This window comes from Schistocerca gregaria, chromosome 2 (assembly GCF_023897955.1).
Source record: "Schistocerca gregaria isolate iqSchGreg1 chromosome 2, iqSchGreg1.2, whole genome shotgun sequence".
Classification (NCBI taxonomy): domain Eukaryota; kingdom Metazoa; phylum Arthropoda; class Insecta; order Orthoptera; family Acrididae; genus Schistocerca; species Schistocerca gregaria.
This window is the reverse complement of record NC_064921.1, coordinates 633,157,796-633,185,768: the sequence shown is the minus strand read 5'-3', so window position 1 is coordinate 633,185,768 and position 27,973 is coordinate 633,157,796.

Sequence of the window (27,973 nt, the reverse complement as noted above, 5' to 3'; positions counted from 1 at the left end):
CTTTTGGCGTCTCGGTAACAATGCAGTTGTTCACACTTCTTTGCTCGATCCCCAAATTTAACATGATACCAGCACTTAGTGCATGTGTGATTTTTGTTGACCTCTAACTCGTGGTTGTGCTGTTGAGGAGACTGAACATCATTTGTGCAGCGGTCGACTATACTTTCTCCTTCTATGATATTGAAATGGCACTGTAGATTAGAGATGGGCAAACTCGTTCATCTTTGGGAACTAGGTCACTGGTGATTGCTCTTTTTTGGGAACCATTGAAATTTGGGGAGCAACAACCAAAGCTAATCTAGATAAGCTACTCATTCTTCAAAAAAGTGGTGTGAGAATAATCTGTGGAGCAAAATATAGGGAATCTTGTCGCAACTTGTTTCCAAAAACAGAGGTGTTAACTGTTATAAACACATACATTCTAAAAGCCATATTGCTTGTGAAAAGACTGCACTCAAACACTTATTCAGATTTCCACCAATACAATACTAGAAATAAAGAAAGATTTTACATTGGTAGCCACAGAACAGCACTTTACGAAAGCGGGCCTCAGTACGCAGGTATAAAATTAGCTAATGCATTGCCTTGTGCAGTCATGGCTCTTCCTACAATTCAACTGAAACATCAACTTAAATTTTTTTTAGTAAAACACCCTTTCTACTCATTAGAAGAGTACCATACTTATAGTAAGAACAACAAATGCTTTGTGAAATTATGTGAATACAAATCAGTAAACATCTTATTGTAATTTTGTTGTAAGTTAATGACGTATTCAGAAGAATGTGTCTTGCGTATTGTACAAATAACATTAATCATTACTGTTTCTTTGTACATGTTGTAGCGATACCTGTAAGACACCGCTAGCCCACGCCTCTCGCGGTGTGCGTTTAACCTCATTTAAATGACGCGCCAAGCGGCTGTACGATTAATTAAATAATCGGCGTGCTAATCACAGTTGAAATCTCTGGTCCAGAGGGACGTGAAGAGGCTGTGGTCCAGAGAGAGAGTAGAGTCAGTCGAGTCTTGTTCAGTCTTAAGAGTGAGTCGAGCTAGAAAGTGTCTTGTGAAACGATCATTCTGTGGATAATATTAGTGTGATGATTTCTTTTATATGTGTTGTGTTGTCTTCTTGGATGAGTAAAAAAAAATATAGGTAAAATAAATTTTTGTGATGTCCATCAATAAGTTCATTCCAGTAAAAATAGAACCACTTCCCTTCACCTTTATTCACCCTTTTTTCTTTCTTCCCTTTCAACGAAATAAAAAAAAAACAAAAAATTACCACCCCCCCTTTTTTTTTTAATTCCGGACATCACAATGTGCAGTGTACCATTCGATGTTGAATAAAGCTATTATTATTATTATTATTATTATTATTACTCGTTCACCGTTCATTTGCGTTTGGTATATGATTCTTATGAAAAACTAAAAATTAGTAGCATAGGGACTGAAGATGGAAGGCGGCAAGAGGGGGCAATTGCCCCCCCCCCCCCCCCCGGAGTACAGATTTTTTTTATTAATAACAGAATTCTCACACACTTGTAATTATCGTGATTATGCAAAACCTCTTGTTTAGCCAACTGTAGCGTTATGTGGCTGATAGCTGTGAAATAATGTAAGATGGCACAGGGAAAACCTGCTCCAAGTACAGACTGCTCGCCAGTTACGCACGATTTGTTGACCGATACGAGCAAAATAGATAAACATGCAATAATTAGACAGTGAATAAATAACAAACAAGCTAATGCAAACAACAGCTTCGAAACAGTAGATGACGATTAGTGGGTGACAGTTAGTAGTCTAGTACTGGGGCCGATTTTTCGTGCGCCACCCTGTACCACTGAAATTATACTGTAGAAGTTATCATATTCTCTTTTCAAAATGTGACACCAGACACTCGATTATGGAGCATGGGCTTTATTAGGTTGTAACTCGGTCTGCCTTCCATAACAATGTACGTGCTCTTTTACCTTGGATCAAAAAGATGGAAAATGGCCACTCGTGTGTGGCAGGACAACTTCCTTTGCATAATAACAAAAAAAAATCTTACTTGTTGACAAGTATTTCTTCTGGTGTTTATCGAAATAGTGAAGTAAGCTGATATGCTGTTTTGTTACCTGAAAACATGTATGTATTACATACCACGTAATTTTTAATACAATTTACGTAATTATAAAATACATTTTAATTACTGGTCAAGGATGCTGAATAGAATACGAAGAGAACCAGAAGTTCAGAGTGCAAAAACGTTTGAACAGATCTAGAATGGGCGTGCGCAGCGAACGAAACGAACAACAACTCGATACTGAACTATGAGCAGTCGGCAGTAGAACTGTGACGAGAGGCCACGCGAAGTAGGATGAGTCCACCCGAGCGAGACCGAGACAGACGGGAACGGGACCGAGGCTCGAACGAGACCAGCTGACGTGCCGTTGCGGGAACTATAAGTAGAAACCCGCGACCGAAGTGAACGATGAAAGACCGTTCTTTACAATCCGTTCCTCGCTCATTCCATTCATCTTGATGAACCGTTCCTTTGGACCCGTTGGTTCACTAACGACCCATCTCTACTGTAGATCCCTGAAAGCAGAGAAACTTTTATGTTTCTCCCGATCCGCTTCAGTTCAGGTTGCGTCAATCTGAAGTTCTGGTGTGTTGCTTCCTGTAGCACCGCCACGAGTCAGCGTCTGAAAACAGGTTCTGACCCGCCAATTTAGGTAGGTACCATATCTATTTATGCTGTAGGGATTCTATTCCCAATGGTCTTTTCATTCGCGACACATTTAGTACGTTGTTCCTTAGGTACTGATAGGCACTTTATTCTTTGTCTTTAAAGTTCTGATCTGACTGCTCGGAGGTAAGCTGTGAAATTACGTCTTGTACAAATTTATACAATTCTTCGCCAGTATTGGTGAAGATAAGATTTAATTTGTTTTTGACGTTACACATCATATTGCTGAAAAACGCACTAGGCTCGAATGACCCATTCTGTCAGACGAGCAGTCCAGAAATTAGATAGCGGAATTGAAACTGTTGGAAAGTAATGATGTTGCAGCTGACCTGACCATCAATAACTAAACCATTGGCAGATCTGGAGAAGTGCAGTTATATAGCTGTCAGTTTTTTTCTTCTTTACAAGTAATCTTGAGTGTTTGCGACTGTTTCTCCTCCATTGTTGTGGCTGAAAAGTTATGTGAGACAGGAGAACTAATTTTATAAAATGGGGCTACAACTTGAAATGAGACTACTTTCCAACAATACCAAAGGTTTAAGACGTATATCAGACAAACTACCTAAATTTCTAGTTCTTCTCGTAGCTGATGTCGTGCACATACATGAAATAAAAAGTAAACATTATCAGTATTAAAATTTCAATAGTATTATATTTATGTGGATTATAATCATATTTTCATTGTAAAAACGCAATTTTCATCTTTTCTCTAGAAGATGACTTTGATCCAGGGTGTTCAATTTTCAGTGACAGTATTATTTCACATTATTTCATCTCATTTTATTTCAAATTCATATCTAGTCACAGAAGTAAAGCATTTCATACATGGTTTTACACACAAGAGAGCAATTTACACAACAGTTTTTCAAAAGAAGGGCACGTTCAAGTACAAGTACATGTTCTTACAGATCACAGTGTGACAAATGAATGTAGTTTGATTGCAGACTAAATGCAGACTAACTGATGGTAACTGATTCGGTGTGCGTTCCCTTCTGTACATTAATATATGTTTTTCTGGAATATTCCAGAACCTATTTGTTCAGATTGGAGATTTTCATAACATCTGAGTTTTGTGCTACTGGCAAATATAAACAAAATTACACCATTCTGTGCTTACAAAAATCTGGGAAACAAAATAATATAGAAAACATTTTATATAGTTACAAAAGTCCAACAGTTTCAAAACATGTCATGTAACAAGTTTTGTATATATTTAGCTTTTATATCAATATAAGTTGTTTTTGAAGAACTAAGTGCGTTTTTGAAATGTAATGGTATTACTTAGTTTGATGAAAATTCAGTTTTGTTACTCATAACGTAAAACACTTTTGGAAAATAATGAAGTCCATATGATATTAGTTATAAATAATAGGAAAAATAAAATTTAGATTATGTATAATATATGTACACACTCTGTTTTGGATACAGTTTATTGTAAAGTGACATGTGTAGGATAACTAACATTTGCCACTCACCATTATCACATAGCAACATGAAAAAATTGTGTTACATTATGAACAAATTTAGAGTGATGTAATATTTTGTACATATAAAAATGTATTTCAAAACTAAATGAGATCCATTAATCTCATGGTTTATAACCGAAAATCAAATAAATTTTAACTATAATATGGTGGGGCTGCAACATTTGGTTGATTGTGTAATTTTCAGCAAATCTTGGTTTGTTATACACTGTAATTACTCACTTTGCTACAAAATGTGGACAAATGGTAACAACTGATAACTATTTAAAACTCACAAGACACATGAGAGACACATTGAATTACAAAATGCATGCTGATAATATCGAGTTGTAAACCACACATTAAATCACTCACGTCAACCGCTTACACTATTGATGTGTGATGAATAATAAACTGCCACAGTGGGCAACATCAGCACCAGTACTCCATTTCTAAGATGCACCTAAATTAGTTGTTTTGTTACAAACTTCTAGCCTGTTTCAAAGTGATAAGTAGCTGTTTACTTGTGCTTGTGTGCAGTAGTGGTATTTATTTCTACAGCTGTTTGCATATTATGTGAAAGTTAATGTGGTGTTGTCTCACTTTTTGGTATAGTTTCATGCTTTCAATTGGCCAGATAATTGAACTATACACAGGAGCAGTGTAGCAGAATTTAGTGACTGCTTTGGTTAGTAGTGTAATTCTTGTTGAATAATGCAAGTAATTAGGGATTGCACTTGTAGAGGGAATTAGCCATTGTCTGTGGTCACCTGCAAACTTTGTTGGCCACTGTTGACAGACTTGAAGCCACTGCTTGTGGCTACAGTGGTGTCGACAATCTGTGGTGAAAGCTTTGGCATGCCTGAAGGCTTAAAAGTTGTCTGAAATCTCTGATGTCACAGTGTCTTCCTATAACTCCATAAACCTAAGGAGGAAGGGCACATAATGCTGCAGTTGGGAATCTCTGCGCGGAAGACGAATGTGGGTGCTGGCTACATGGCCTGACAGCTTAAAACCAGGTTTAAGGAATTGCCTGTTTCTCGCTGAGAGTATATTTGAGCCAGCAATTGGACAGCTCATATGTTGGGACGATGTGTGTCAGTATCTCGGTCTACATCTAGACGAGGGATTAACTTAAAGACCACATAAAATCAATGTTGGAATGAGTAACAAAAATTATGAACAAGATTTATAATATCACCACAGTTCAGTACAGAATATCATCCCACACAGGAGACAGTATCATGATGTTATCTGCGTGGTTTGGATAGAGAGTTATCAACACAAGTAAGAGTAACTTCAGCTGTCCTCCAGGGCTGTGTGTTGGGTCCCTTGCCATTCATATTGTTTATTAATCACTTTGTGAACAATATTAATAGTAACCTCAGACTTCTTGTAGATGATACATTTATCTATAATGAAGTACAGACTGAAAGGAGCTTCATAAATATATATTCAGATCTTGAAAAGTTTAAAGAGTGGTGTCAAGACTGGCAACTTGTTTGAGTGTTCGCAAATGTAAAATGATGCAATTTATAAAACACAAAGAACGTCGTATCCTATGACTGCAGTATCAGTGAGTCACAGATGGATTTCGTCAGTTCATCCGAAAACCTGAGGGTAACACATTATAATGACATGAATCCAACTACCACTTAGGCTCGGGCGTGTGTAAATCCGGTAGCAGACTTCATTTTAGTGACAGAATACTAGGGAAACGCCATTAGTCTACAAAAGAGTTTGCTTAAAAAGCACTCAAGTTACCATCCTAGAATATTGTTCAAATGTATCAAATCCATACATATGGCTAACAGAAGTCTACAGAAAAGGCAGCTCAAATAGATAGAGATATTTTTGTCTTATGAGAGAGTGCACAGAAATGTTGAAAGAACTGAACTGGCATGTTCTTGAAAAGAGACGTAATGTATCCCAAGACAGCTCACTTACAAAGTTTAAAGAAATGATTTTAAATGATGACTCCAGATATATACTAGAAGACCCACATAGCAGTCCCACAGGGATGGATCATTAGGATAAGATTAGATTAACTATATCACACATAGGGGTATTTAAACAACTATTTTTCCTGCACTTAATAGGTGAATGGAACAGGAAATTTCCCTGATAACTGATTTTACTGAAGGTAGAGCTTGCCATGCACTTTTAAGTGGTTTACAGAGTATGGATGTAGACAGAGATGAGATGTAGTTCACATTACATCTGTGTTGATTTTGGCACACTTTGTTCAAAAGTCAACAAATTTTAATATATTTACATCGCATGACCAGGTTATTGACACCACAATACAAAATGGTTGCACCCATGCATCCTCTATCTATATTGACAAAAGCTCCACACCCTTATCTATCATGTAATGAGAACCCTCCCTCTGTCCCTTTCACTCCCCTCACCCTCCTCTTGCAGAGAAGAAACTTGTTCGTTGAAATTTCGTGAAAAGATCCTACTGCATCGAAAGACATTTTGTTTTACTGATTGCCGCCCATTTTGCTTATCATGTCCAAGACACTTTATCCCTCATTTCAGGATGCTAGAAAATGACTGCCCTTCTGTGAACATTTTTGATGTGCTCCATCAGTCCTATCTGGAATTATAGTTATGAACAACTTAAATTGGAAAGAAGACACAGAAAATATTGTGGGAACGGCGAACCAAAAACTGCGTTTTATTGGCAGAACACTTAGAAGATGCTATAGATCTACAAAGAGACTGAATACACTTCTTTAAAAATAGTTCAAATGGCTCTAAGCACTATAGGACTTAACATCTGAGGTCATCAGTCCCCTAGAACTTAGAACTACTTAAACCTAACTAACCTAGCGACATTACACACATCCATGCACGAGGCAGGATTCGAACCTGCGACCACAACAGTCGCACCGTGCCGGACTGAAGCGCCTAGAACCGCTCGTCCACCGCGGCCGGCCACAACTTTAATCTGTTCTCTTTGCTGTACTGCTGCTTGATTTGGGACCCTTACCAGACAGGATTAATGGAGTGCATTGAGCAAGGTCAAGGTAGGGTAGCACGTTTTGTATAATCGAGAAGTGGGTCAGACAGTGCCATGAACATGATACAAGATTTAGGGTGGACTTCATTCAAACAAAGGCGTTTCTCGTTGTGTCGGGATCTTCTCACGAAATTTCAATCACCAACTTCGTCCTCCGAGTGCCAAAATATTTTGTTGACGCCGAACTACACAGAAACAAAAGATCACCAAAATAAAATTAGAGAAATCAGAAATAGCGTGTTCGTATTTTTCATGCGCTGTTGGAGAGTGGAATAATAAAGTATTATTGTGAAGGTGGTTTGATGGACCCCCTTCTAGGCACTTAAGTGTGATTTGCAGAGAATCCATGTAAATGTTGATATAGATATGCTTAGTAAGGGTACCACCCACAGATGGATAGTCTAGCATAAGATAGATAAGTGTGTTGTAGGAAGTCTCTTTAGTGGATTTGTTTTCTGCCAGTAAAATACAGTCTGTGTTTCGCCTTATCTACGACATTGTCTTTGTGATTGTTCCAATTTCATTTGTTCACAGATTTAATCCTTATGCAGTCAGTTGAATTCAAGGTTTCAGATTTGTGTGAGTTATGTCTACATCTACATCTATACTCTGCAAAGCACCATAAGGTGCATGGCAGAGGGTAGATCCCATTGTACCAGTTATTAGCGTTTCTTCTTCCTGTTCCATTCACGCACAGAGTACGGGAAGAATGATTGTCTGAGTCCTCTGTGCATGCAGTAATTATTCTAATCTCATTCTCGCTATAGCTATGTGTGCAATACGTAGGGGATTGTAGTCTATTCATAGAATCACCATTTAAAGCCCGTTCTTGAAACTTTGTTAGTAGACCTTCCAGGCATGGTTAACATCTATCTTCATGAGTCTTCCAGTTCAGTTCCTTTAGTATCTCTGGGACACTGTCACATGGATTAAATAAATTTGTGACCATTCATGCTGCCCTTCTCTCTATATATTCAGTATCCCCTGTTTGTCCTATTTGGTACTGGTCCCACAAACTTGAGCTGTATTCTAGGATGGGTCACACTAGTGAACTGTAAGCAATCTCCTCTGTAGACTGATTGCACTTCCCCCGTGTTCTACCAATAAACCGAAGTCTACCACCAGCTTTACCAACAACTGAGTCTATATGCTCATTCCATTTTACATCCCTACAAATTATTGAACCCAGGTACTTTGTGTCTGTTGGCCGATTTCAACATTGACCCAGTGGTGTTATAGTCATAGGATACAATGTTTTTTTCGTTTTGCGAAGTGCAACATTTTACATTTCTGAACATTTGAAGGAAATTACCAATATTTGCACCACTTTGAAATCTTATCAAGATCTGAGCCAATATTTATGCAGATTCCTCCAGATAGTGTTTCATTACACATAATGGCATCATCTGCAAAAAGCCTGATGTTACAATTAAAATTGTCTTCAAGGCCACAATATACAAATTGAACTCAATGGTCCCAACACACACCCCTGGGGTACCCCCAAAGTTACTTCTACATCTGACAATGACTCTCCATCCACGATAACATGCTGTGTCCCTCCTACAAAAAGGTCCTCAATCCAGTCGCAAATTTCACTTGATACGATCGAACTTCTGTCAATAAGCGTAGATGTTGTAGTGAGTCAAATGCTTTTCCGATACTAATAAATACTGCATCTACCTGGTTGCCTTCATCCAAAGCTTTCAGTATGTCATGTGAGACAAGTGCAAGTTGGGTTTATGGGAAAAGTTCAAGGCAATCGTAAAATGCGTTTTAGACAGGTATGTGCTGAGTAAAACTGTGAGGGACGGGAAAAACCCACCGTGGTTCAACAACAAAGTTAGGAAACTACTGTGAAAGCAAAGAGAGCTTCATTGCAAGTTTAAACACAGCCAAAACATCTCAGACAAACAGAAGCTAAACAATGTCAAAGTCAGCGTACGGAGGGCTATGCTTGAAGTGGTCAGTGAATTCGAAAGTAAAATTCTATGTATCGACAGAAAATCCTAGGAAGTTCTGGTCTTACGTTAAATCTGTAAGTGTCTCGAAACAGTATATCCAGACACTCCGGGATGATGATGGCATTGAAACAGAGGATGACACGTGTAAAGCTGAAATACTAAACACCTTTTTCCAAAGCTGTTTCATGGAGGAAGACTGCACTGCAGTTCCTTCTCTAAATCATCGCACAAACGAAAAAAGGGCGGACATCGAAATAAGTATCCAAGGAATAGAAAAGCAACTGGAATCAGTCAACAGAGGATACCAATTCTATTCTACACAGAGTAAGCGAAAGAACTTGCCCCCTTCTAACAACCGTGTACCGCAAGTCTCTGGAGTTACGGAAGGTTCCAAATGACTGGAAAAGAGCACAGGTAGTTCCAGTCTTCAAGAAGGGTCGTCGAGCAGATGCGCAAAGCTATAGACCTATATCTCTGACGTCGATCTGTTGTAGAATTTTAGAACACGTTTTTGGCTCGCGTATCATGTCGTTTCTGGTGTAATTATGTAATAGGCGTATTTAAACTGTTTTAGCATGTAATTATCTGAACTGTTTCTTATTTAAATTGTTTTGTTAATTAAATTGCATTGTGTATTATTGAGAAAGAGCGGGAAACCGCGCATAGATACATTTTGAGAAAGAGCGGGAAACAGCGCGCAGTAATACATCTGTAATGGTAGCAGGGATTGTCTGCACCAAAAACCATTGCTGGCGGCGAGACCGCACTTTTGTAGCATTGAGCGTTGGAAGCGAGCAGTTGCGAGTAAGATGTGAGACGAGGCAGTCGTAGCTAGCGAGACATGAGAAGAGGTCGCTGTAAGCGAGGTATGAATTAACACTTTGAAAGAAGCGGTGTGCTCGCCAGCCACTCGCTATATGTAGCGCAATGCTAGTTTTTAAGAATTTTTGTAAAGAACTATGCCCCTTGTAATTGTTTGTCAAGATCGTTCTCAGAACATAGTTATGTAATTTTGATGGAAAATTAGGTATGTAGCGCAACGCTACTTTTTAAGAATTTTTGTAAAGAACTATACCCCTTGTAATTGTTTGTCAAGATCGTTCTCAGAATATAGTTAACTTCTACCAGATTAAATGCATTAAGAATTTTCTATCCCAAAATCATTCACGTAAATGCTTTACGGAATTTATTGTTATCTTAAAAGAAAAGTCTAAACTGAGCTTCAGCTCTTATCAAATCTAAATTAACTTCAACTTAAAGAATTCCAGTCACAAAGTATTATGAAACTCCACCAGCAGCTTATAATTATGTTAAAGAGAAGTAAGTATATTCATTCCACAGTTTGCTGTAGCAGTCAGATGGCGATCCAGTATAAATAATTAAAGGTAAGAATCAGTCTTAATAATTTCAGGTAACGACTGAGGGCCACGGCGACAACACATTTTATGTTTCGTCGTAATAATCAGCAGGTAGTCTTGACAGAGCAGCAGTTAAAAGATTTTAAGAGACGCAGCGTTCCGTCAGCAAGCAAACGTTCATCCAATATTAGACGGGAAGGTTTCACTGGAAACCCGCAATCTACTCTGTAGGAATCAACATGGATTCCGGAAACAGCGATCGTGTGAGACCCAAATCGCTTTATTTGAGCATGAGACCCAGAAAATATTAGATACAGGCTGCCAGGTAGATGCCATTTTCCTTGACTTCCGGAAGGCATTCGATACAGTTGCGCACTGTCGCCTGATAAAAACAAAGTAAGAGCCTACGGAATATCAGACAACCTGTGTGGCTCGATTGAAGAGTTTTTAGCAAACAGAACAAAGCATGTTGTTCTCAATGGAGAGACGTCTACAGACGTTAAAGTAACCTCTGGCCTGCCACAGAGGAGTGTTATGGGACCATTGCTTGTCACAATATATATAAATGACCTAGTAGATAGTGTTGGAAGTTCCATTCGGCGTTTCGCGGATGATGCTGTAGTATACAGAAAAGTTGCAGCATTAGAAAATTGTAGCGAAATGCAGGAACATCTGCAGCGGATAGGCACTTGGTGCAGGGAGTGGTAACTGACCCTTAACATAGACAAATGTAATGTATTGTGAATACATATAAAGAAGGATCCTTTATTGTATGATTATATGATACAGGAACAAACGCTGGTAGCAGTTACTTCTGTAAAATATCTGGGAGTTTGCGTGCGGAACGACTTGAAGTTGAATGATCATATAAAATTAATTGTTGGTAAGGCGGGTACCAGGTTGAGATTCATTGGGAGAGTCATTAGAAAATGTAGTCCATCAACAAAGGAGGTGGTTTACAAAACACTCGTTCGACCTATACTTGAGTATTGCTCATCAGTGTGGTATCCGTATCAGTTCAGGTTGACAGAGGAGATGGAGAATATCCAAAGAAGAGCGGCGCGTTTCGTCATAGGGTTATTTGTTAAGCGTGATAGCGTTATGCAGATGTTTAGCAAACTCATGTGGCAGCCTCTGTAAGAGAGGCGATCTGCATGGCGGTGTAGCTTGCTGTCCAGGTTTCGAGAGGGTGCGTTTCTGGATGAGGTATCGAATATATTGTTTCCCCCTACTTATACGTCCCAAGGAGATCGCGAATGTAAAATTAGAGAGATTCGAGCGGGCATGGAGGCTTTCTGGCAGTCGTTCTTATCATGAACAATATGCGACTGGAACAGGAAATGGAGGTAATGGCAGTGGCACGTAAGGTGCCCTCCGCCACACACCGTTGGATGTCTTACGGAGTATAAATGTAGATGTAGATATAGATCGGTATTTTCTTTCTGCGCCTTTAAATGCCTGATTTTGATGGCGAAAAACTGTTTCCTATTGTTTTGGTATGATACAGTTACTGCCAACGCAGAGTCTTGTACACCACAGAATTGGAGTGTAGTAAGTAAGATACCATGAGAAATATAATTAAATGCTTTACTTAACTCACACAAAGGAAGTGAAGTTTTATTTTATTCTAAAATGCTACTATTAGTTCATTCACAATTGAGAGAACAGCAGCAATAGTATTTCTTTAACTGCAAGAGCCAAATTGACTGTTAGAATGTAGATTATGCGATTCAAAGTAGTTGTTAATTGGTTATAGATAAGGAAATTCAAATATTTTGTAGAAAGTAGGAACTATTGAAACTGGCTGGCAATTTTTGAGATCAGGTTTATCCCATTTTGTTTACACTGGAATAACTTTCGATATTTTTAGTGCTAGAGGAAATATTCGAAATTGTAAACATTTGTTAAAAAAGGAAGGCCAGTGTTTCACCAACTATGTACACTGTTTTCCTAATTTTCCTAATTATGTAATTGGACAACCAAGAGTAATCTATGCTCTTGGAGTCTGAAAACTTCGCCACTACTTTTCAAATCTTAGTGGGTGTGAATGTGCTCCTCTTAAAGCTATAGTTCCTGCATCGGTGTTGCTGAAGTAGATCAGTTGCATTAATACCTGTAGTTAATTTTGTTCCAAATATCAACAGAATGCATGAAAAAACATTAATTTTGTTTGGGTCAAGAGCTATGTTATGTTCATGATATGCAGCTGCTCCATACATATTTGCGCTTATTAAGAGCACCTGCAATGTACTTCTGTATGCTGTTCTTTTGCCATTCTAAGCTTAGTTTTGTGGTTATTTTAGTTCAAGGTAAACTTTGTACAATTCCATATTTAGCTGAAATTCCATATTCATAGGAAATTTTATATATGTGGTACAAAGATAACATGTTTTGTCTGATACTGGTAACTTCATCTGTGTACCACTTAATGTTATTCTTTATAAGTTTGCTTTTATAACTGATTTTTATAAGAGGGGAACAGGTATACCACAAATCTACATAAATTTAATGAAATTCTCAGAATCAGTTTCAGTTTCATTTATTTCCATTTGAAACTAGTAAATACGGTCTCAATATTTCTATATTTCTGAATGTGTTGGTGTACCACTTCTCCGTTCTGTCCTGTGACCCATGTCTCCTTTTTCTTAGTTTTGTCATCTGCATTAGATGGGACTCCTTCAGTTTTTTTGGTAAGCCTAAGGAGTATTGGGTCATTGTCTGCAAATCCCCCACCAACAATACTGATAGTGTACAAAACCCTTTCAGTGTTAACAATGATGATCTATATACTCCATTACATGTGGTATTTCCATTGATAAAATATAAACTTTCTGAGGAGGCTGAAAAATGACTTAGTGATTTGCTCACTTTCGTTTTCAATTTCTGTATTAAAATCCCCACAGCTTGTAACTTTTGTTTTAGATTTTAATGAGTTTTTCATTATTATTTTCAAAGAAAAATCAGCATCACCACTTGCAGATTTGTAGAGACTTATAATGATTAGCTTCTGATCCACAAGATTTACACAGCAGAAATCCTCATCTATTTTGGAACGATATTTCTTTTATATCAATTTCTGTGAATCTTGTACACTCTTTAACAAATATGGCTGCCTCACAATTTTTTTCCAATTCTCGACACATTACATCTGCAGCAGCATATCCTTGAGGAGTAGAGAAATTTACCTCATTATTTCTCAGCCAATGCTTCGATAAGCATGTAACATCTACTTACTCATTGCTATGGAAATTCGACAATGCTAACAACTTATTCTTAATGTTACATAAATACGCTTGCATCACAGTTACTTTTTTATTGATATAAGTATGTTTAGTCATATTTGTAATATTCAGTGTCACTTTCTGTCCTGTGATCTGGTGCAGCTGCAAAAATCCTTGAAAAACAAAAGTTTCTTGCACATCATGTGTTGCTCTCTGGGATACAATGAAGGTTTGCTGCCACTGCTGTTTTCCCCAATATTGTTTTCACTGATGGTGGTGCTACTGTCACAGATACTCTGGATGCTTGATCTGACACTACTACTGTGCTGTCCTGTGTATTTCTTGTATTTCTTTGAGATGTTTCAGGAAGCTGAAAAATCTTCGTAGATAGTAGCCCATGTGATTCTTCTTTGTGAACCATTATCATTTGGGATATTTCCTCCCTTTAACGACATCTCAAGTTACCTTGAAGTGATTTAGCTCCATTGGCAGCAGAAATTAGTTTTTATTCTCCAGGTAACATGCACTTACTGTACATGAGAAGTATGACCTCTATAGAATCACCCTCCACGTTTGAGATCTTATTTACTTTTTCTGAAATCTTCGTTTTATAACTTCTTTTCCTAGTGTATTTATGTGAAATCCGTGTATACTGAGGAGTGTTTCCTCACATTTCTAATGTCCACAAATGTTGCATTTTCAAATTGACTGCAAATATTCTGCCTCTCTGTATTAGCACTTTCAGTTTCTTTGTTGATACACGACCATTCTGCCAGGTCGTGTCGATTTGGCACTGAAAAAATGACTACATATGTTCCTCTCAACTCAAATAGTCTCCTTTTAAGTGAGTTAAAGAGATCGTTTTTTTTTTTATTCCTTGCAATATCGTTTGAACCCGCGTCATTATTGCGACTGCACTAAATTTCGCTCCTGACTTTATTATACAAGTTAACTTCTGCTTACTTGTACTCCTAAATTTAGTGGCTACACTTCGCTCTTGATTCTATACAGTTCAAAAATGGCTCTGAGCACTATGAGACTTAACATCTGAGGTCATCAGTCCCCTAGAACTTAGAACTACTTAAACTTAACTAATCTAAGGACATCAGACACATCCATGACCGAGGCAGGATTCGAACTTGCGACTGTTGCGGTCGCGCAGTTCCAGACTGAAGCACCTAGAAAAGTTAGTTGTACTAACCTTTCGGAGATTATTGTTTTTCTGCCTCCCTTTGCAGTAAGCGAAATCTTGTTCTGCACTGTTTTTTGTTTCCTTTCTGTTAAGAGAGAGTGCCTTAGGAGAACAGCTTATCACTGGCAAATTTTTTGAGACCACATTTGCATTTGGTTTCCTAAATAGCGCCAGTAATATTCCTTGATCTGTCCCATTTACAATGTAGTTTTGTTTTTCATGTGTTTCACTTGAATCTGTGACGTACTTCGAGTATGTTGATTATCCTAGCACGAGGAAATACTGTAGAGAGAAATCGTACAAGCTTATATAGGCTTAAAATAAAAACAATATTTGGCTGGTGAACTTCCTTCCCAGAAATCATGAAAGAAGAAGGCAAGAGCTTTCGAATGGAGCGAAAATAAAAACATGTTTGTGCTATTTAGCAGACCAAGGTTTTCAGACTGGTGTATGGGAGAAGCCTTGGGTACGCACCAGACAACTGTCTCACTGACATTTTGACATGTTCATCATAATTTTTTTTTTCAGCATAATAACTGGTTCATTGCAATCCGAGCGCTGTTTGTCGTGCCGAAACGGCACGCACGACCACTTGAATACTTGGAGAGTGGTAAATTACGCCTCATATTATTTAACCAAAATTATCCCTTGTTAGAAAACTCTAACAGAGTACCTGCTGGAGTAGATGAAAACGCTTGCGTAATTTATTCACCTAACTTCAATAATAAAAAAGTTTCCCGCACTTCGAAAATTCGGTACCATCGTCAGAAAACGCATTTTCGTGAACTGTCTCTAATGATCTTTATAATTTGTTGCCTCATGGAAAGTAAAATCCAAACGTAGTTCATCTCTTTCAGAACTCATTGATGCCAGTTACATATTTCTACATTAAATGGTTTGCCTCATTGAGCAAGCTGAATGAAATGTAAGATTACAAGTGAGTTCTGAGCCAGACGTGGCAGACGACACACGCCGACAATCTTCCCAAGAAGGAGGTGACGTATTGAGAAAGAGCTCCCTCGTCAAGAAATGTACTTCGAATTTTATATTCATTCGAAACTGAGAACTTCCTTGGAGAGTGTTATTTTTTGGAATGATAATCTTCTCCGGAGAATGCTCTCTTTTTTTATTCATAGGACCCACTGCATTCCAAATCGAGGAATTCACTCAGGCCATCGACTGGTAGAAAATAAACGGGTTTTTCTGGAAGAAAGCTTTGACGCTGGCATTAGTAGGAATAACTGTGTAATTTTCTTCTAATATCGGAAGTTGACCTATTTTAGTCGCATTTACTCATGTTACTTTAGGGGATATTGTGCATTTAAGTCTTTGTTTTATTATTTCTCTTGTTATCGCGTGAATTACCCCTGGATATTATGCCGTAACTCATTAATGTGTGAAAGTACCTAAAGTAAGCCGATTTTAAAATGTTGATGTCCCCAGAATGAGTAATGATTCTTAGAGCAAAAGTTGCTAATGAAAGCCTTTTTAGAGTAAGGGACACATGCTGTTCCCAGTTGAGACTACTGTCAATGTGAACCCCCAGGAATTTAGTGGAGTGCACCTGTTCTAGTTCCTGATTGTCATGAGCAACTACTATATTTTCTATAGTTTAATTTTTTGTATGAAACTGTATAAAATTAGTTTTTTAATATTAACTGAAAGAGAATTAATTGAAAACCAAGCTGTAACTTCTCTGAGTATATCATTAACATCAGTCTCCAGATCAGCAGTAGACTTACCATCTACAACAATGCTTGTATCATCAGCAAACATTGTGAATTCACAATTTTTACTAATGGACAGGGGTAAATCATTAACATATATTGAAAACAGCAAGGGTGCAAGGACAGATCCCTGGGGTACTCCATGCTGAATTTTGCCCCATTCAGAATCCACTAGATTAGAAGATCCTTTGTTGCAGCCATTTAGAACCACCTTTTGTTTCCTGTCTTCAAGATATGATTTTATCCATTTACCTATAGACCCTTTGATTCCGTAAAGATAGGCCTTCCCCAAGAGTATCTTGTGGTTTACACAGTTAAAGACCTTGGAAATATCACAGAAGACACCAACTGGTGACCTCTTACTATTAATAGACTCCAAGACATCATTTGTGAGTGAATATATGGCACGCTCTGTGGAAACCCCTTTTTGAAAACCAAACTGTCTGTGGTTAATAATATTAACTTTATCAAGATGTGCCACAATCCTGTTATACATTGCCTTTTTAAGAACCTTTGAAAATGTTGTTAAGAGAGAGACAGGACACTAATTTTTGACATCTTTAGCATCGACAGACTTGAAAAGAGGTCTCACAATGGCATACTTCATTCTCTCTGGAACAACTCCCTCATATAGAGACGTTTTGCAAATGTGAGTAAGTACTATACTTACATAATTACTGCAGGCTTTCAACAGTTTACTAGAGATATTATCTATACCTGAAGATCCCTTACTTTTCAATGAGTGAATTATTTTTTTTATTTCATTAACAGTTATGGGTGTTACATTTATATCATTAAAACATTGTGGGAGGTTAAGTTTCAGAATATCTGCAGCTTCCCTTAGGTCATCACTGCAACCTATTTGAGAGGTAACACTTAGTAAGTGGTTGTTAAATGTGTCTGCTATCTGTTTACTATCAGTTATTTCCAAATCGTTAATTTTTAAGACAGCAGTTTTATCATTGTCAGATGGTGCAGTGCCTGTTTCCCTCTTTATTACATTCCAAATCGTTCTAATTTTATTGTTTGAACAGTTAATTTCAGATTGTATGCACATACTTTTAGATTTTGTAATGACTTTAGTTAAGATTTTGCAGTATGTTCTGTAATATTTCATCTGGAGGGGTTTATTGGATTGTCTGGATATTATATACAGTTTCTTTTTCTCTGGCATGGTATTTTTATGCCCTTGGTGAGCCATGGTTTTTTGATTGATTGACTGTTCTGTAGTCTACAGACCTTTTTTGGAAAGACATTTTCCAATATACTTGACAATTCATCAGTAAATAAATTATACTTTGTATTAACGTCATTTGCAAGATAAACATACCTCCAGTCAGTCTCCCGAATTCATAATTTGAATTTTTGGATATTTTCCTCATTCATGTTTCTAATGGTTTTCCACTATGCACTAGCTTTGTTCTGATTTGTATTAAAGTTGTCAATTGTGAGTATTTGCCCATCATGATCAGAGAGACCATTTATGACTTTTTCAACTTTGATGTGATTAGTTTTACTCATTTCTACAAAGATATTGTCTATTAGAGTGCTGGAAGCGGCAGTAGTTCTTGTGGGAAAACTGACAGTGGAGACAAGGTTGTAGGTATGCATTAAATTTGCAAACTCTGTCTTAGAAGATGAGCTTTCTAGGAAATCTATATTAAAATCTCCAGTCACTATAATGTCCCTATTTTTTCTTGTGAGATACAATAGCACAGAATCTAATTGTTTCATGAGTACTTTAAAATTACCATATGGAGCCCTGTATACTGCTTCAATTACCAGTTTTTTGTTAGCTTCTATTATTTCTGTGACACATGCCTCAAAGTCTTTCTCTACACAATATTTCTCTACATCTATTGTATTAAAGGACAGGCTGTTTTTCACATAAATAATTTATTAGGTCATGTCTATGTGGGATGCTAACGACGATTGTTTTTCTTGGCGAGATTCTTTCCAGTGCATTTCGCAATGCCGTGACTGCATTTTTCGACTCATTTTTATAAACATCGTTAGCTCCAGCAATAATTACACAAACATCGTTGGTTGAGGGCTTAAATCTTTAATTGTTTGCTGGAAAGGAGCCCCGGGTTTTAGTGTGGCAGTAACGGAAAATTTAGATTGCATGTTCGTAAGAACAGTGGCTAAATCTCGTTCATGGCTGTCTGCAAAGATACAAACTTTTGGTTTTGTCTCGTCTTCTCTCAATAATTTCAGTTGTCGGTGTTTCTCTTGTGCAATGGGCGCAAACAAGTTTTTCGTAACTATAGCAGATATTGGAGCACTTTGAATTTCAGTAACGGTTTCTTTGAGAGTGTTGTAGTTTTCACTTTGTACATTTTTCACACAAGGATTGAAAGTGCCATTCAATGAATTAATTAACGATTCGATGTCATTCAAATATTTTTTAACTATTGCGAGTTCTTCTTTCAGCACATCAGAGATGAGTTCTTCAGTACCACCATTATACATCTTCACTGCTCTTTTTCGACCACTGCACTGAACAAAGCCACATACACAATTCGGATTTATCACTTTTCTGTTCTTCATACACGATAGATGGATCCATATATGTGAGAAAGAGCACAATGATACCGCTATGAACACTGTTTTGGCAGACTATGCACTTAAAACATTCATTATGAAGTTTTTCTTTTCCATTAATAAACTTTATCGTTGTTAGTTCCATAAGACCGACTTCACACGCCGATTTCGTGTCTCACGGATTGTATCACACTTTACCCGTTCGGTACGGGGATAATACGAATTGACGACGAGTTGACTTTCCGACTAGCGTGAACCCTACTCCGTTTGACGTCGTGTTGTGATCATTTTCGTTCCGCTGACGTCTGATTTGAATCCGTCTGTTACAAAACTGGAGCCAAGTAACATTACTTGTTACAGCGAAGCCTTGGCGGAAATTGGAAAAAAAGTGCCACCCTCAGTTACCCCAGACTTACAAGAAAGCAGCGTTCGCTGAGTCAACGACACGAAAAAAATAAAAAACCTGTTTCTGATTTGGCGCATGAACGACGCTATATCAGAGTGAGCACACTCCACTGCGAGTTCTTCGTGTTTTGATTTAGCGGCCAGGCCTTTATTTATCGATGGTTTCAGCGTCATAAAGCACAACGAACCTAGTCAATACGGTTCAATAAGTCTAATTAGCATGCCCGCATTAGGCTCGAAGTGGTCGTTAACTCATTTATTATTAATTAGTTCGTTTAGGTTATGTGTCAATAGGACGTCGTAGTGATGCACGTAGTTTTGAGGTACTGGTTGTTGTGAGTCGTAAAGGACGATTTAAAACATTTGCGAGTACAGAAATACGACATGTGCAATGCAGTTCAGGGTGTTGCGCATTGTGAGAAGTAATTGACTTAGCGAGCCACAAACAAGTGCGAAAGGGAATGTAAGTGTAAAATTTATTACGTTCCGTCATTGTCTTTATAGGGCTATACTACTTAAGTTACATTCGTGACATAGTTATTAAAAATCGGGAAACAGCGTTAATACCGAAATCGGATGACAGTGTCTAGCAGCTTTTTCACGTAGAGTAGAAGTGCATTGCGGCATGCTTCTTTTCAGTAACAGCTGGAAACTGCGATTGGTGCGACTCATTAAAAATGTCTCGTACCACTTTAAATGCAGACCAGATGATTATAAAGTTTCAAATCCTCGTAATCGAAACATTCCGAACAGCATAATCCCAAACGAAGGAAAGTGACACAATGCATGTACAGTAAACGGAAATAAAACGTAGTGTGCAAAATGGAAAGACGTCGCGCTAAAAAAAGAAATAAAAAATTCAAACTAAAATGTAAAAATGATGACGGCCCTCTAATGTGTCAGCCAAGTTGCGAAAGTGATCGTTACACAACTACATGTAACGAAACGACACTGATTAACTGACGTGAACTTCGCTGAGTATAACAAACTTTCATTAATTAGCTTACGTATTGCTGGTTGTATAACTGAAAAATCGCGCGAGGTCAGTTAGTATAAAAAAAATTGCAAGTAAATTCTTAAAACATTTTCAGTAGGCCTACCTAGTTTACAAATACAGTTAAACGGTAAAGGTTATATGTCTGTTTTTTTGTTTTGTTTCCGTGTGTTTTGCTTTGTGGCAGATTTTCTGATGTACGTTAGATTTCACTAACATCGGAATTTCATAGAAATGAGCTAGTACTCAGGGTGGTAGCCTAAATCCTCATTTATAAATACAAGTTCAAATCTCCATTATCGATGTTATTAAAAACTGTCTAGATAAGAGAAGCGGTGCCTAGATAAGAGAAGCGGGCGTTTAGGCAGAAGAAAGGCATATACCAGTAACACTCAAACATTGCAAACTTATTTGTACACCTAACAACATTCGCAGGTTTAGATTTGAAAGTGGTAATAACTGTTTGAGAGAGAATTATTATATGGGAAGAATTACGAAATAAAAAATTGAGCTCTTTATTGAATATATTTATTTATCACTTGTGTTTTTCCCTAATACTGCTGGGCACAAAACTTGGGAGAAGCAAGAGCAGTGAAGAGGCATAATCTTGGAGTAAAGTTTGTTACTCAGATAAGTGAGAGCTTCTCTTAAATTGTAATCAGAATATACAATACATACTTGAAACGCTATTGCTAGTAGTATTGCAATATCCTTCATTCTGTTATTAGAAATGTGGAACATCTGAAAACATACAAAATGAAAGGAAAACTTATCTTGGGTACTAATAAAGGAAAAACAATGACTTGATTCAAATTAAGTTTTCAGACTGGTTGTGGCAGAACTGATGATAATATGGCAATCATTGAATACCAAGTTAAATTATTATGATATACAAATGACAGCTGTCTCATTTGTTATATATTATGATGAAATATATCCCAGTTGTCATTGTATTAATGCAAACTGACATAAGTTTAAAATCACTAGAATATTACATAAATAAGACACTAATCAGTTGTAGTTCTGCCAGTGATAGTATGAAAATATTTTACATACTTAATAAGACCAACCTCATATTACCTTTGTAATCAGTGACAGTCGAGGCATATTTCTTGGGAGCCTTAAATACAACAAGAACTAAAATCTTTCAGTTTAGATTCTGTAACAGATTCTGCCACTGCCCTGTGCTGCAGAAACAAAATAACCTCACAAATATTCTTTGCAGTGACCAGTAAGAAATTCTGTGTGGAAGAACTAAAATATTTAGACATTCATGGCATCTCTTGCGTGGAAGTAACAGCCAGTGTTGGAGCACACAAACAAATTGCAACACAGCATAAAACTAACCTGAGATGGGGGACATAAAATATGTAGTTTTTCTGGGTTGAGTACAGGGTTCACTGCTATTCTTTATTTACTGACATGTCCCTCCAAACATTACCAAGGATCAATAAAAAAAATTGTAATGTTTGCTGATGACAAGCATACTAGTTAATATTCCGCATTCAACTATATCTTGGTTATAGCTGTGCAAAACCAAGACTGCTCACTGCTCACTTGACAAATCTCATAAACTGTTGCAATTTTAAACACACTAAATGACGTACTCCTGAGATAATAATAGTGCACTAAATGAAACACTATGTCTAATATTCATTGATGTTCATCTGGAGAATGGGTTAAAATGAAAAGGTAAATGCCAGAATAACTATAGTTGCTATGCATTGAGTGTGCAAATGCATATTAAGTGTACATGCAGGTCCACCTAAAGTATGGTGTGATATTCTGTGGAAATTCTACAACTGCCCTGAACACTTTCAGTATCAAGAAGAGAGTTGTGAGGATCATTAATGGAAGCAAACCTAGCGACCCATGAAAATCCATTTTCTGGAAGCTGCCTTGTCTACATGGAATAGAGTAGAATCTTTATTTGCCTTTCAGTATGTTTCCCATACAATTGGCATCGTCAGTGTGTTCAATATGTTTTTTTTTTTAAATTGCAATAATTATTATTGTACATTATTGTGCCTGTGCAGGGCAAGCAGATATACATGCTAAAGTAATATTTATAATACAACAATTATTCATTCACAATAGAAATAATAATAATACATCATAACAGTTAAATATGCAATAGTCTCAAGATTTATTTATGGTACATCTTATGTAACCATGTAAAAAGTCCTTGTTGGTACATTACTGTCACAGACATGTAGGTATAATTCATATGGCAGTTTTTTGTTTCATGTAGCATATCTCTATTGTGTCACTGTTTAGAAACTCATCAAGTGAGTAATATGGTGTACATTTGAGCCACACTTCTATTGCTTGCTTAAAGTTATTCATCAGTAGTTCGCTCACAGCCATTGAGAGTTTGTTATAAAATTGCAAGCTAATGTGTGTATGGCTCTTTTGTGTTAATGTCTGCCTTGTGTATGGTAGGTCTATGTTACTATTATTTCGAGTATTATGAACGTGCACTTCAGATCTTAAATTAAAGTTCTTTATGTTCTCATTAATTTTTGCAACTTTGTCTTGGCGCTAGTCTTAAAATGCACCTAACTGCTTTCTTCTCCCACTTGAAGATGGTACTTGAAGCCACTGAGTTACCCCGAAGAAGTACCCCATATTGCAGTTGTGAATGGAAAAAAGTAAAGTATGTAATGTGTCTCAACTTGTGTAATAGAAAGAGAGTTCGAGCAAGTTTGCCACATAGATAATTTGTGTGTCTGTCCCATGTAAGTTTTTGATCCATATGTAAACCTAGTAACTTGACATTTTTTGTATTCTGTTCAATTGGTTTCAGGGTGAAGTAAATTTCTTCAATTTCCAATTTGTTTATTGATAAAAGGTTGGCTCTGCACCAGTCACTGCTCATTTCAGTTACTACTTTGTTGTATTCTATGAAATGCTGCAGATTTTCTCCATCTGTTATTTGTGTCATATCATCAGCATACAATACATTGTTGCATGGCATATCATTTGAGAAGTAATTGATGTAGGAAAGGGCCAAGCACTGAGCCTTGTGGAATTCCTCTCTTTATTTTCATGGGTCATGACTTTTGATAGTTTGTTTTTACTAATTGTACTCTATTGCTTAAGTATGATTGAAAAAATTGTAATGGTTTATCTGCAATAGCATAATGTTCTAGTTTTTTTATCATTATTTCATGTGTGACTGAGTTAAAGGCTTTTGTTAAATCTAACAGTGTAGCACAAGTGAGTTTCTTGTTTTCATATCCTTCATATGTATTACTAAGGAGGCATTCAACTGCTTTGGTTGTTGATAGTTCAGATCGAAAGAAAAACTGGTCCGTACTCAGTAATTTATTACTTTCAAAATAATTGTAATTTTGGATATGTATGCAGTTTTCTATTACTTTTTGATATAATGGGAACTATTGATATAGGTCTATAATTGTTTGGCATTTTTCTGTCACCTTTCTTATAGATTGGGAGTGTAACTGTCATTTTCAAACATTCAGGGAACACTCCTCCTTCAAGTGTGTGATTCGTCGGATATATCAGTGGCATTAAGATTGCAGTGGCCATGTGTTTACCAATGCTGTTACTAATCCCATAATAGTCCTCTGTTTTTGAGTTTTTAAGTTTCTTTATAGATTTGATAATGTGGCCGGAGGTGTTTTTTGATCACGAAAATTTCTTGGTTGCTGGTACTTGTTGTTTAAGAAGAGTTACACCAGCTGAAATATTATGAGAATTATTTTTACCAAAAGAAGAAGAAGAAGAAGAAGAATGAGAGTTGGTACAATTTATAGAATATTCATTAAGGATGTTGCAATCTATAGGCACTGTGGCTTCCTGTTTGTGTTATTGATTTCACTTTTTATTATATTCCAAGCTGCTTGGCAGGCATTATTTGAGCCTGCAATGTATTCATCGTTTATTTTACATTTAGCTGATTTTATTTCATATTTGTACAACTTCTTAAGGGTCAAATAGTGTTTCCTGGCTTCCTCATTTTTATCACTATTATTTTTTAGTATAAGTACCAGTGTCCCCATTTGCTTGAGCTCTGGAGTGTACCACTGCTAGAGTGCTGAGGTTTTTTTCTGTTGTTAGGGGTGCAACTTTTTGTGATAAGTGGACAGTGACTATCTACTGCATTTTTAATGATATATAAAAACATAGAGAAACATTCATCAAGACTTTTTATATTGTGTAGTGTATTTGGACAATCTGCCACCTTCAGTTCATGTTTCAATTGAACAATATTGCTCTCTTTTAGTATTCTGAAAGTACTAACTGTTTAGTGACTAACATGTTCTCAAGACTAAATTTTTTTTAAAAAACCACATAGTGCCAATTGAATCGAGCCTCAAGAAAAATAGTATCAGACACAAACATGGCACTAGAATAAACTCAAATCTGTATGTGTTACTTGCAAACACTCAACTTCATCACAAGGGAGCATCCCACATGGCCCTCCAGCTGTTCAACAAGCTGCTCACAGGTGTAAATCTGTTGAAGACAACATTCAGTTCATTAATGCTGTGAAGCCCTATTTGCTGTGTGTGTTTTACTCTGTAAAAGAACACTTAGAAAAGTAATCTCACTGTTTAGTCAATCTGTTGAAGCACATTATAATACCATAATCTATCCATAATATATGTTAACAATGTAGGAAAAGATAGTTTGCTACTTACCATAAAGAAGGCTCGTCAAGATCCAGACAGTTGATGTGCCGTGTGCCGCCCTTCCCCGATCTCGTGACCCCCCCCCCCCCCCCCTCTCCCCACACACACACAGAGAGAGAGAGAGAGAGAGAGAGAGAGAGAGAGAGGAGGGGGAGGGGGGTGTAGGTTGTCGGGTTAGAACATACTGATACCGAAATAATGGAAGTGAGCAGAGGAGGGGGTTGCACTTAAACAATGGGGATCAGAAAGTGCTGCAAGGTGGGCAATCTGGAGAATCAGACAGAAATAAGAGGAGGAAGAGCAAGCTGAATAGGAGTAAAAAAGTAAAAGGAGGAAAGTGGGGCTTGAGGTTTAGTGAGAGTGTGGGACAGTGTGAAAAAGAGATGGTATAATGCAGTGTTAAGTTAGGGTCTAACAGAGATTGAATCCATGATGACAGGGAAGAAAGATATATTGCAGTGACAGTTCTTACATGTGTCATATAGAATAGCTGTTGTTTGATCCAGGTGGCTCTGGTTATGAAACAACCGTATGAAATCAGACACATTATGTTGAACAATATACTTTTCAACTAATAACTATCTGCCCGCATAAGTGGTCACCATCAAACTGTGGCTGCAGGCCAGCTAGACCTAGTTGATCTGTAGTTTGTGCTTTTTGTGACAACTTGTCTGAGAATATATCTTGTTTGTGGCCATGACCACATAAAATGTTGCTGCTTGCAAAATCACAGTATTGTGGCAAGGAAAAGTGTTTTACAGAATGGAATTCACACAAACAGGAGCTATTGTAACAATGCAGACACACTTTCGAATGTAATAGTCTTGTAATTTGTCAGTAAATAATTCTTAGACAATTAGAATGTTTTTGCTCAGTGCTTGTGAAATGAAAGGATTTGCTTTTTAGAACAAGAATGACTTTCATGAAATGCATTCCTCATTGTAAATGTGGAATACCATCAGCTATATAAAGGAATGATGACAATGAAAATTTGTACCGGACTGGGACTCGAACCCGGATTTCCTTATCGTGAGCAATCACTTTACCGTTAGGCTATCCAAGTACAAGTCACAGCCAGATCCAAACTTCCGTATATCATCAACCATATGTCTACAACCAGCACTCGTACATCCACTATGAATATTCCTGTACAGGGGAGAGATTTTAGTTGAAAGTTGCTTGCCTGGTATTGGTGGATAAAAACGATATTGCAGCAGTGCCTGTGTTGATCAGAAGTACAATGCAGTGTTCCTTCGGATGTGCATGTGTGTCCGACGGAACAAGGACAGCTGCAACTGCAGCTATTCTGAAATACTTGCAATGTATTCTCAATTGCAAAATGGATAACCATTAGCTGTACAGTGCAGTCATGTCCAAAGGAACATTGTGTTGTACTTCTGAACAACACAGGCACTGTAGTATCATATTTATCCACTGACTCCGCTCAAGTGACTTCCTGCACAGGAATATACAAAATGGATGTATCAGTGCAGGTTGTAGACACACAGTTGACGAAATATGAGGGTTCGGGACTGGTAGTGAGTCATGCTAATTGGAAGGTGAGTGTTCATGATAAATGGGAAATCTGGGTTCGAGTCCCAATCCGGCATAAATTTTCATTGTCATCATTCTGTCATACAGCTGATGGTTGTTATTATTAGCTACTGGGAATAAACTTCATGTTTTTCATAATGGATGTAATCGCTGCAGTGCCTGTTTCTTTGGACATGTATGCATGTGCAAAAGGACATTGCATTGTAGTTCTGAACAATACAAGCACTGCAATATCATAAGACTGACTTCTGTGGCATTATTAAGGAAACTAACTTTTACAGAATTACATATATTCCACTATTTACTTACATGAGAAGGTTTAAGTTAGTTCAACAATGGGTGTGTAAAATTACAGGTTTTCATGTGTTAAGCAACAAAACATGGAAAAAAAACAGAAGTTATTGAAATGTATCTAACAGTTAATAGTGGCTCTCTGTTTGAACTAAGCACCACACCATCAGTTACACAACATTAATTACTGATTGATTCTTTATTAGTGCTTATGGCTTCAGTTGCCTTATTGAACCGTGCTATAGTGGTGCAGGTATAACAAGGAAGTGGAAGCTCACGGAACTCATATCTTTGTTCTTCAGGGAGGAAAGAGGTGTTGGTTGAGGTGGATCAAAAGGGGGCAGGTCATTGGACCCTAGATTGATGGGAAAATGCCTGTTGGAAGGACAAAAAATATTCACACATTGCATATTGCTCTCAGCTGTGCATCACATAGCAGTTTCTAATAGGTGTTGTACACAGGCATAGTGGAGTTTTATAATATAAAAAGTTATGTGCCTATTTGTGGTTAAAATTACTTTACTGTTAAAATAATTTTTATTTTTAAGGGAAAAAAATTACAGCAAATCATTTAACTATTTGTACCCAACAGGCAGTTGTTTGTTTTCTAAAAAATTCTGTGTATTGGTTGTTATCCGGAAAGATAGTTAAATTTTTTGTGTTGTAGCAACAATGTGGTCATTGTTGCCTGTTGTCAAGAGACCAGGCAGCTGTAGCACGTGATGTGAAGTAGAGAGAGGGAGACGAACTAGAGCTGCTGCAAAGTATTCTCTCTGTTGAAAACGTCTGGCCTCCCACCCCAACGTTGTCTTCCTTCTTAAACTTCTTAAATCCACACCACTATAG